This window comes from Amblyomma mixtum, chromosome 3, assembly GCF_055824585.1.
Source record: "Amblyomma mixtum isolate Tamu chromosome 3, ASM5582458v1, whole genome shotgun sequence".
In the NCBI taxonomy this organism is placed as follows: domain Eukaryota; kingdom Metazoa; phylum Arthropoda; class Arachnida; order Ixodida; family Ixodidae; genus Amblyomma; species Amblyomma mixtum.
This window is the reverse complement of record NC_143014.1, coordinates 4,949,459-4,962,105: the sequence shown is the minus strand read 5'-3', so window position 1 is coordinate 4,962,105 and position 12,647 is coordinate 4,949,459. Positions and strand designations below refer to the sequence as shown.

The following is a 12,647-nucleotide window of genomic DNA, read 5'->3' as shown; positions in this document are numbered from 1 at the left end:
TGGATTGGACTGATATGCACCTCTCATCCCCTGCAACTTATACGATTGTCGATTTAATGTTGAACTTTAACCTTCGCCAAACTGTATCATGTGCAACACGCACGCAAGAACACAATACTTGATCTTATATTTCTCAGCGATAATTTTCCGCTGGACCAATCACACACTGATGTCATCAAAGGGATCAAAAGAGCTACTACTGGGACTAGTTGGAAATACATTCTGTAAGGTATTGGCGAACGCTATCACAATGCGGAAACGGACGATCACACAGGACGGAGCGATTTCTAACAACTGTTTGTTATCTGAAGAAACATGACTATGTACATACATTGACGTCATATCATACACAGAAGAGGGAAGAGCGTATGGCGCTGACGGGATTGCTATGAATGATAAAAAGAAAAAAAAGGAACAAAATGCTAAACACATGCCCTTACAACAGCCGAAGATTACTGTTCTTGAGGTAGGTTAATTCAGTTCTCTCTAACATCACTGAAGGAGATCTGACGCATTGCTTATCTGAAGCAACATGCATTACGAAAACTTCCATAATTTAACGTTCCCGTCTGTTTCTAGCCCGACCTATTACCTTGGTGTTTTTTAGCTGTGGTGTGCATTTCTAGTGTGAATGGAAGACAGCTTTTTCTGGCCTTCAGTTCACATCAAAAACCCCAAAAGGCTGTCAGATTAGATTCCTAGACCTGCTGATGACTTGCAGTGAAAACCGCACTTGCTGGGCTTACAAGCCCAGGGCAGAAAAAGCGCTGTTGCAGTTTGACTCCGGTCATTCCAGAATTGTAAAGCGAGCTGTAGCTACGTCTTGCCTGAAACTAGCTATAAAAAAATCTTGCCCCCACTCGATAATTCACAGCGTAGACCAACAGGTCTCCCGATTGAGGGCGAGCGGCTATCCGGAGCAGTTACTGGGCGGAATTGGTGAAAGCTTACTAAGAGAGGCTACTGGGTCCCACAAGATTAAGAAAACGCCCTGTTGCGGTGCCGTACATTCATAACATCTCCCACAGAATAAGGAGGACAGCTAACAAGTACGGAGTTCAAGTGGTCCTTTTCAGCTCCCAGTAAGCTCATTGGAATGTGTAAAAAGGTCAGCGAGAATGAAGACCACAAAAAGAAACCTGGGTGCAACATCAAGCACGAAAACACCTATGTAAAGTGTGACGAAAACGTCATTTACAGCATTCCGCTTAGCTGTCAACGAACCTACGTAGGGCAAACGGGCAGGTGCTTTAACAAGAGCCTTAGAGAACACGAAATATCATGTGAACAACTTGCAAAATCCGGGAATCTGGCACCTCATTGCAAATACTGTAAATGCGCACCACTGCTAAAAAACACCAAGGTAATAGGTTGGGCTAGAAACAGACGGGAATGTGAAATTATCGAAGCTTTCGCAATGCATGCTGCTCCAGATAAGCAATGCGTCAGCTCTCCTTCGGCGATGTTAGGGGGAACTGAATTAACCTACCTCAAGAACAGTAGTAATCTTCGGCTGTTGTAAGCGCACGTGTTGAGCGTTTTTTTCCTGTTTTTTCCTTTTTATCCTTTATATCATTCCTAGAAATTCTAGAGGCCCGTGTTCTGTGCGTTGTCAGTGCACGTTAAAGAACCCCAGGTGGTCGAAATTTCCGGAGCCCTTCACTACGGCGTCTCTCATAGACTGAGTTGCTTTGGGACGTTAAACCTCAATAAACCAAACCAAACCAAACCAAACCATTCCTGTCAGCGCCGTGCGCCCTTCCCTCTTCTGTGTATGATATGACGTCAATATGTGTATATATCCATGTTTCTTCAGATAATAAACAGTTGTTAGAAAGCGCTTCGTCTTGTGTGTTCGTCCCTTTCCGTATTGTGATAGTGCTCACCAATACCTTAAAGGATCAAATGGATGTCCGACGATGATATTCCCATATGCATACTACCCCTGGGAATCACTATCACGCCTCGAACCGAATTAACAACGGAGCGTAATTTTGACATAGCTGACAATGCTAGCATACTCACCTATCTTGAACGCGAACTTCACTCTTTTTACGGGCTTTCATGCAATACAGATGCAGATATTAATGCTCTCTGGCTTACGTTGAAAACACTGTAGGTCGCTGTATATCTCATTTTGTACCGTTGTTAACAAAACGCCCTCGAACGATAAATCCTTGGATTACACGTGAGGTTATTCATGCAAAACGACGAGTTAAACGGCTCAGGCAGAACAAGAAATCCGGAGGAGTTACCGCACTAGAAACAAGCAGACTGGCACATACTATTTCAGACTTGAAGCAAAAAGCAAAAAAGGCCAAACACCTGTGCTTTCAGGTTCCACTTCCTAATTTCCTCACGAATAATACGCGATGGTTCTGAAAATATTTTAGCACCAACTAAAATAATACCTCTCATTTGACAGTTGAAGAAAAGATTAAAAATCAAATGCTTATAATGATTACTTTCGTTCAGTTTTTACTGTAGATAATTGTGTTGTACGCATAGCAGAATTAGGCAGTGGTTCGTAAAGTGGTCCCTTTAAGATCACCGACGCTGGTGTTTTTAATGTTTTGCTCGGTCTGGACAGTAAAAAAGCAAGTGGGCCAGATGAAATTCCAAACGCTTTTTTAAAACGAGATGCTGAACCCTGCAGCAGGTACCTAGGTCTATTCTATCGTAAATCACTTGCCACCTCGAGGCTACCAGAGGACTGGAAAATCGCCAAGGTGTTACTGACCCATAAATCAGGCAATACTTCCTCGGTTTCCAACTTCAGGCCTATATCCCTCACTAGTACTGCATATAAACTACTAGAACATATAATTTCAAAGCACCTAACAGAGTTTCTAGAGCATAATAACTTATTATCGCCTCATCAGCATGGATTTCGCCGTGGCTTATTAGCTGTTACTCAATTAACAGAAGTTGTGCATGACCTAGCTTTAAGTATTGACAATAGCAGCCAAACTGACATCATATTACTCGACTTTGCTAAAGCCTTCGACTGCGTATGCAATTCCAAACTAATAGTAAAACTACGGGGTTACGTCGGCGATGGGGAACTTATAGCTTGGATTGAAGATGTCTTGCGGCAATGTTCCCAACTCGTTTAGTATCACAACATTCAATCTGAAACGCTACCAGTCACATCCGGAGTTCCTCAAGGCTCTGTCCTTGGGCCACTGTTATTATTTATTATATTTATTAACAACATTACCACCGACATTAATTGTAACACCAGTCTTTGCAGACGATTGTATAATTTACAGATAGATCAGAAGCCATGAAGATCATGCCATACTTAACAGATAACTGCAAAAACTTTCGCACTGGTGTAATGAGTGGCAAATGTCAATTAAAAAGGTGAAATCCGTAGCAATTGCAGTAGCTAGAAAAAACAACCATCAAATTTCTGGTACAAAATCAATGGTACTCCACTGGCCTTCGTCAACGAACAAAAATACTTCGGAATTACATTAACTAACGATCTTAGATGGGGCAAACACATCCACAACATTACTTCAACTGCATTACGAAACCTGTTTTTTCTTAAAAGGTGTCTTCGTCTTGCGCCAACAGAAACTAAACTTTTAGCTTATAAAACGTTTGTTAGACCTGTTCTAGTACATGCTAACACTTTTTGGTTTCCGCAGTCTATAACCAATATTTCACTACTTGAAAGAATTCAATGTAAAGCAGTGAGGTTATTCACAACAGGTACAAAACACTGACTCACCACACAATCAGCTGTAATCTCCGGGCTCGAAACACTATCAGCAAGGGCAAAGCGCGCGCGACTAAAATCCTTTAATCAGCTTCTTAATAACACTTTTAAGATAGTATCATCAAAGTATATTTCCCTGGCACAAAAAAGCGCATTAAGAAACCAGCACGCGTATACGCTAACCGAATATCTTTATCACAGTAACACTTTCAAAAATTCTTTCTTCCCGCGAGTAACAAGAGAATGGAACCGTCTAGACGCATCCATAACTAACTCTGATTCATTTTCAAATTTTTGTTTAGAACTAGAAGGCGCGTTTTAAAACTACAGTTGTGGTTAGAAAGCCTTTATTCATTTTAGTCTATTTCAAGGAGTATACGATGTGCTGTGCCCATGTTAATGTTAATGCTTATGGTTCTGAACTCGCATGTTTTTTCTATAAGTTATTGTGCAAATCTGTCAAACTTCTCTTCAGTTTTTCTGTGTACTATGAATCGTCTAGATTATAGTTGTCCTTTGCACAGCCGCTTTTAGAAATGTTATTCTTTGCTATGATACATGTAATGGCGACCTGCTAAGGTCTCAACCCGCTGAGCTCTCTGGAACGTTTCTGATTCTTCATTGCGTGCATTTGTTACGACATACACGCCTTCGATATATCCGGGGTGTTCCTTATAACCTATTTCGAGTTACGACATATGACACCTCCGTTATATTCGATGTGTTCGTTATTACCAATTTGGAGCTACGACATACAACACCTTGGCCGCCAACGTATGCAGCGCAGGAAGACAAATCGTTTGACACCACTTCGAATGTCCTACGTCAATTAGTTTGGCCGCAATGGACGTTTCATGTTTCAAGAAGTCATGGTTTGCGGAACCAAAGTCATCGGTGCGAATCCCTATCGTATGCTACGCTTTGATTCGGCTACTAATCTTATGCTCCCTAATGCGCTGAATCGTTTGATACCACTCCGAACATTCTGCACCAGTAGGTAGTCACCAATCTGTATACCGATAGTACCACCCACTTGTTCCACTTGAACTCCTCACACACTGGAGTTTATATATGGAAACGAAAATATACTACCAGATGCGGGGTGGCGCGCTGTATAACTAGGGACTTCGTTTGGAAGTGAATGGCCGTGTAGCCAGGATGTATCTGCGCGCTTTGCTCGCGAAAACGGCCGACATAGAGAGCGCCGACACCGGGGCTCGAGTCTCTTCGTCATCCGGCGCTGGAAATAATATATTTCATTTCATTTCATTTCATTTAATTTCATTTATTGAAGCCTTAAGGGCCCGTGGGCATTACATAAGGCGGGCACAAGAACAGTGTGTAACAACATATGATACCAGCTCAACAAAAACAAAAACAAAAAGCAAAGAAACGAAACAAAGCAAAAAAAAACCATGAAAGGAGACAGTAACACGGGATCCGATTATTTGATAAAGCCGAATACATCACGTAAGACACAGGTGACTCGGTAATTCAGTGCGGAAAATTGCTCGATCTGTGCAAGAAGCAATATTATCTGGCAGGCAAGGGCGTCCGCAGAATTTTTTGCAGGGGGGGGCCCCATTGGTTGTTGGCGCCGGAGGGGGGGGGGGGCTATGTTCGTAGCAAAAAGGCACTATTTGCGGAGTAAATTTATTTATTTATATACAAATAAAATAAATAAGTAAAATACACGCATGAAAGAAAAATTACAAACAGCAAATTAAAGCGAGGCTAGGAGAGATACATTGGAGTTTATCAACGAAGAAACAATTAAAATTAATAAAAATGCAAAAAGATACTATCACTTCGTGGAGAAGAGTGCTCAGTCTTGCTGCATACGGGTTCTCGACACACCCGGATTGATGACCAGCACACAGCACAATATGTTCACAAACACGCAATGACAGTCACTCAGTCAGTCTTCCTTGAACAGAAACTGTAGACGCCTCGGATTTTTCTGGGCGAATTGCGTGATGACACTGGTGATAAATTCATTTCTGTGCTTCATTACACGCTCTCGGTGCACACTCATCATACAAAGGCCGTCCAGTCTGTCGTTTGTCATCGTTGAGCGTAGCCACGTTTTCACTCTCCTCATTGTACTGAAGGAGCGTTCGACCGTACAGGTAGTAACTGGCAAAGCCAGAGCCACCTCAATGGCTTTTGCAACACCAGGGAAGAATGTCTTGGCCTGATGTAGAAGCTCGCAGTAAGTTATTTCTGATGGGTCCCCAGTTTTGTTGCACCACATCTCGTACCAAGAGATGGCCTCTTCCTTGATGTTGTCGATGCCGTAAAATCACTGGAGTTCTTCGGCGAGAACAGCGAACTCAACACGGCTCAAGTGCTTCATTTTTGATGGATGCAGCTGGAGAAGTTTGAAGCTCCTCTCATTGCTTTCAGAAAAGCGCCGAGCTAAAGAAGCAGTGAGGGAGTCCAAGTACGGCACATATATTGCCACACGGTAGTATTCCTCTGGCGACTGAATCCCGTAGTTGTCTCGGTGGGCCTGACGAGAGACTTGTCTTGGTACAGATATCACCACATTTAAGTGATTGGCTGCCTCCCTTGCTGCATTCATGATGTTAGAGAACTCCTCTACAGCGTTTGTCCGGTGGCCGCGAAAAATACGTTGTAGCTCAGTGATGTGGCCATGCACAGAATGGAAGTCCATGGATACACCTTGCAGAATGTTCGTAGCTGGTTCGAGCCGAGCGCTGTACTTCGCTACAATATGCAAGCAGACGATGAAAGATGAGCTTGTTGTTGCGCAGTAGAGGATGTGAGCTCGTTGTCTAGTTGCAGCGTTCGAGCATGATTCCGTGGACGCGAGCTGCTCGAGTGCTTCGACTATGGCCACGTAATGCTGAGAGAAGATCCTAATAGACTTGTACTTTGCAGACCATCTTGTCTCACACAGCATCGGAATGTTGGGCACCAATTTTCTCCGGAGCACGCTCTCGCGGAAGAAGTTTATGGTTTGTTTGATTATCCCAATTGTGTTTCGAATTTCAGAGACGTCGTTGAAATCGTTTATGGCGAGATTTAGTTTGTGACTTGCACAGTGGAAAAATAGTGCCTTCGGGAACTGTTTTTGTATAATTTTGTTCACTCCAGCTTCTTTTCCAGCCATTGTAGAGCATCCATCGTACCCCTGTCCAACGAGGTTCGAAAGAATCAGTCCGACATTCGTCAAAAGCTTCAAGATTGCCGCGGCGATGCAAGCGGAGTTTAATTGCTCCAGCTCTACAAATCCCAAAAACTGCTCTCGAACGCACACTTCGACTTCCGCCTTGTCAATAAAGCGAACGCCTGTAGACATCTGCTCTTTTCCTGAAATATCTGCAGTTTCGTCAGCAAGAACGGAAAAAGCAAACGCTTTGTTAGTTTCGGTAACTATCTGCTCTCTCAGGATGTCGCCACAGATTGTGATGATCTCGTTCTGGAGGCGGACAGAAGTGTACTTGGCATTGCCAGCAGAAGAAGCGAAGTGCTCCTGAAGTAGAGTATCTCCAGCTTCTACACGAAAGTCAAGCAGATCATTGAAGACTCCACTATCGGACTGCTTGCCGCGAATCGGCAAGTCATGCGTCGCGCAAAAGACAATGGTGGAAACTATTGGAAATAGTTTCTCACGGTTCCTTTCAACTTGCGCGTGCAGTGCTCTGTTCAGCTGCTGTACAACGGGTAGCTGCTTGCCTTTCATCACATCCATAAAGTTCTGTGAGGCCGTCATTGCCTCCTGGTGCCATTGGGATTTTACGTGATCCCTGCACGCCTCGTGCATTTTTCTGTAGTTACTGAAAGCGCGCACGATAAAACTACCTTGAGTACCCCGGTGAACACGCGGAGGAAAAATGACGCAAAAACGACAAAAGGCGCCTTTCGCTGTCGCTGAGTACGCAAGCCAGGGGGCGTAATCTCCCAGCCACTGATGTCGAAAAGGCCTCTTTCCAGGTGTTACATCCTTCTTAAAATCATATGTGACATTTGGCGACCATGGCTTAGTAAGAAGACATAACTTCAAAAAGTCCGGTATGCCAGTGAGTTTAGCTTTGCCTAGAAACTCTCCTAAGTCATATTCTTGAGGCAAGTTATTTGTTTTCTTGATGTTGTCTCCGGACTTCGATCCCAAGCAAGGAGAAAGGGAATCGTTTCGGCTTACTGCGTGACCGGAGCTCGCTGGTGGAGTTCCTTCCATGGAGACGACGACGCCGGCTACTGTCCGGTGATGAAAGGTTGCATCGCTCTGGTCAAATCCGGACTTGAATCCCAAGAAAGGAGAAATGGAATCATCTCGGCCTGCTGCATCACCTGAACTCACTGTTGACAGAGTCCCTTCCATGGAGTCGACGACATCAGCTACTGTCCGGTGATAAAAGCTTGCATCACTCTGTTCAAATGCTACACCGTTGTCACATGTCACACCAGAATCTGCAGGGGCGCATTTGGATAATGCTTCGTCAGACAACCGCTGACGCTTGAAGAAGCGTCGAATATCCATCATTCGGGACCGCGCGAGACAAAGCTGGCTATGGAGTTCCTCGGGGTTGGTAGTGTTAAAAATATATACACATTGATTGGAAAAACGGTTGAATGCGTACGTTGAAAACAAAAAATGACTATGTATGCAGCGAAAACTTATTTACAAGATAAATGCACGCTCGCAGCTTCATACACCTCGCTCCATCTTGCTCGCGCAACCGCACAGTCGAGTATTTGCACACACACTACTCGCCGCTCGTCGTTTTCTCGTCCGCTGTCTTGGTTGTTCTCAGCTTCGTTGACAACCGGCCACTAAAAACACCGAAGCACAAACAAAGAGGCGCGCACTGTTGTGCTCGGAGATCGGGACCAGGGTCTTCACCGCATTAGGACGAAGCAGCCAGACTACGGAGGGAAGCCTTCGGGAGGAGTAGCAAAGCTGGAAGGTTTATTTTACATTTTGTACAGTAGCACGGAGACCAAAGTCAGAAAATGAGGGAGGATGATCTGGCACCCCACAGATTGCTGCTTAAATGCAGTTCAGATTCCCCAGGTACCCAGGTAGGGAATCTGATCTCGGGTTGAGCGTCCAATGGGCTGCTAGCGTCTTCTTTGGCTCCGCCCTCCCCACGTGACGGCGCACACCGCACAGACACACACATACACGGGCAAGGAGGAACTTGGCGTCTCTGAGTCGCGAACTGTTTTCCCAGGCCCAAAGGTCGTTTGCTGCTGAGTGACGATCCTGATCGATGGGGACGCGAGCGCTGACCGCTCACACCGGTGACCTCTTCAGTTCGGTGGAAGGGACAAATCAGCCGTGTCGCCCCTCGGCTTTGTCTGCTGCCCAGGGCGCACGCGGGTAATGAGTTAGCGGCGCCGCCGCCCCGCCGTCGTCGCCACTGGGTCTCGTCGGTCAGTCCACGGGCAGTCCGGGAGAAGCACCGCGCTCAGCCTTCCCGGCGAAGGGATTAGACGTCTTTGTGTACGCCGACGCCGTCGCCAGTAGCTGCCCCACGCAGTGTCTCTTTTGTCTCCCCCGGACAGCAGCGCTTTCCGTCGCAGTAGCCTGATGACGCCGGTCTGGCTCGCCTGTTTCCGCTGCCAGTCCCCAGGAACGCAGTCCGGCACCAGAGCCGCATTCAGCATCGCCGGCGAAGGGGATTAGAGCCTTTGTCCACGCAAACGCCGAGCCAGAAGCCGCCTCCAGGCCAGCTTTTCCTTGCGTCTTCTCCGAGAAACAGCAGCGCTTTTGGCCGCATACCTGATGACGCCTGACTGTCTCGCCGTTCTCCGCTGGCTGGGCCTCCGATCATTACAGCACACGCAAGGAACGCCGCGCGACTTCCGAGGGGAAGGGACACTCGCCACTCCGGTCGGAAAATTTGTTTTGTGTGTTTTTATGAGGTTCAGAGCCCCAAAACGACTCAGGATATGAGGGACGGACGGTCTCTTTACCATGCACTGACATCGCACAGTACATGGGCGCTGTTGGGATTTGAGGCCCAGCCAGAGGTGACAGGCGAGCCAGGCAGGCGCCATCGGGCTGCCTTGACCAAAGGCGCTGGTTTCCGGAGAAGACGCAAGGAACGCTGGTGTGGGGGCGCCTCTGGAGACTGCGTCGCCGTGAACAAAAGCAGCTAATCCCCTTTGCCAAAAATTCTGAAAGCGGCGCTTGTACCGAACTGCGCTCTCCCGTGGATCGGAGGAGACAGCGAGCGGCGGCGGCGCCAACTCATCGCCCGCTTGCCCCTGAGCAGTCCGACAAAGCGGGGATGGACACGGCTGATTTGTCCCTCCCTCCTGAAGAATTCATCGGTGGCCGGGGTGTGCACTGTCTGCCTCCGTGTCGCTATCTCTCTAGAGATCAAAGAAACAGGCACACATCTCAAGACGGCTCGAAACACATGCTCGCCGGTGCCGCTGTATGTCTGCAACGACGCGTCCCCGGACGCGGCACTTTGCAGATGTGACCCAAAGCGTGGAAGCAGGGCCGCTTTTACTCTTTTGGCTGAGCGCACCGCCGCCCCTGACGTGCGGCCATCACTCACGGTTCGAGTGAGTGATTTTCCAGGGGGGTGCAGCCGCCCCCCCTTGCCCCCCCCTCCGGACGCCCATGCTGGCAGGGCATTCCATCGCGCTATTGCATCTGGAAAGAATGAACCATTCATAGCTGACGTACGGCCTTTCATGGGAGCTATGGGATGACTGGTTTAGGCGAGGGGATATTCTTGATGGCGGCTGCAGCAAAGGATGCCTGTTAATAAGGCGGTAGAAAAAGGAATGAAGGAGGCATAGGCGTGATACGATGCGACGTGATTGGAGACTTGGGAGGGAAAGGCCTCGTTTTAGTGCAGTGACACTACTATCACGCGAGTACTGTGACATGATAAACCGCGCAGCTCGATTTTGAACGGCTTCATTTGCTTGTGAAGGGTGCCAGATGGATTAGGCGTATTCAAGACATGCCTCTATGCATGTCCATAAAAGCTCCGTTTTCTCACTAATACTATGGCGAACACGAAGCGCTGCTGTTTTTCGCGTGCGAGGTCTTGTGCGGTATATTTCTGCTGCCATCTTCCTGCGACCCAGTGCCCCTCCGTAAAGCAACGCTTCCTGCTCTGTACTCGTCTGTCCATATGTACCGTGGCTTCCAAGCCACCTGAAATGCAGGCTCAAGTCCTGTTGGCTGAAAAATATGAATTTCGGCGGGAGCAAGACGGAAAAGTTCAAGCTTCTGGCCTAATAATTGGCCGATTAGGCGATGATGCTCTGTTTGGCCACCAACTGTGTCACTGGCGCTCGGCTTGACCCCGCCCCCGTAAACTTCCTTAACATTGCCCGGCACGCCGAGAAGATGAGGTCTCGTATTCCGCTTGCGTATTGTTGGGCATCCCGCCGTAAGGCTCTCATCGCGGCGAACTGGCAAGAAATGCTGTCAGACCAACGTAACACTTGTTAAATTTACTGAAGAAGTGAAAGCACGCACTATTTTAACGACGTTCTTTCAAGGAGGGACGAGCTCTCAGGGGGGGGGGTGATCAGGGTCAGCGACTTCTAAAACCACCCGTCTGTCCAGCTAAGCGGCGCGGTTCTGTTTACTGGCAGCAGTGACAGTAAAGTCGATGCGGGAGCGCCTCGATGGGTTGCAGGTGTAGCCCGCGCGCCCTGCATGTTCCAGAATGTGCAGGGTCCGCCGAGTCGGGCTCCGTCGAGCCATGGGCTCCGCCCACTTGTATGTATGGTGCCATTGCACTGTTGTCGGTCGAAATTGGGCGGGAGCAGGTTTATTAAAGTTCCGCACAATTAACGAAGGGTTCAAAACTAGCTGCAAACAACGTGTTGGAGGAGCGCGCCGAGTCTCAATTTCGGCCGCTTTTAAACAGCCTTTCTTTTAATCCGCCTTTTTATGCGAAGCATATTACTAGAGGTACACTACAGCCCTTCGCCGTGGTTACGCGCCGTGCACACCACGTGGTACAGTGACGTCACACCACGTGACATACCACGTGACACATGACGTCACGACAGAGGAAGACGGAGGTACGCTACAGCCCTTCGCCGTGGTTATGCGCCGTGCACCCCACGTGGTGCAGTGACGTCACACCACGTGACATACCACGTGACACATGACGTCACGACAGAGGAAGACGGAGGTACACTACAGCCCTTCGCCGTGGTTATGCGCCGTGCACACCACGTGGTACAGTGACGTCACACCACGTGACATACCACGTGACACATGACGCCACGACACAGTAAGCGGGAGGTACACTACAGCCCTTCGCCGTGGTTACACGCCGTGCACACCACGTGGTACAGTGACGTCACACCACGTGCCATACCACGTGACACATGACGTCACGACAGAGGAAGATGAGGGTCCACCTCGCGCCGTCGCTGTGGTTGCACGCCGTGCAGACCACGTGGTACAATGACGACACACCACGTGGCATACCACGCATTTCGAACGCGCGTTCACACTCGGTGTAGGTGAAACGCTCGCTCCACCGGGCAGGTGGACGCGGCTTCCGTGGCAATCCAGGCGCCCACCCAACGCGCGTCTCGGGGTTAGTCGGCGTTCCGCTGTAGCCATGCCGTTGTCTTCCCACACGACGAAGGCTTCTAGTGGTTGTATTAAAATGACCAAGTATTCAACCAAGGAAAGCCATGTATTACCAAGCCTAGCCATCAATATGCTTCGCATCTGACCAGGGTTAACCAAGTTAAGCCTCAGGCATTTTTTTCTTAGTACTTGTATTTTGGTCCCATCTTTAATAAATCAGTTTTGTTTGCCAAGAAGTTGGAGTTGCTGCCCCAACCGGCAACATGTTGCTGGAGGAGTGGACGCAGGCGCGAAGTGCTCTTCGTACTGCTAACCGCCGTGTATACGATCATTGACTAACGTGCCACCGTTATTGGTCGCTAGCGA

At 48.1% G+C, this 12,647-nt stretch overlaps 1 protein-coding gene across 1 annotated transcript in view; it reads left to right on the top strand.

The window, feature by feature from the left end:
- Positions 1-12,647, top strand: part of LOC149349130 (solute carrier family 15 member 1-like) — a 516,652-nt gene that overhangs the window by 4,824 nt on the left and 499,181 nt on the right. The window lies entirely within an intron of this gene.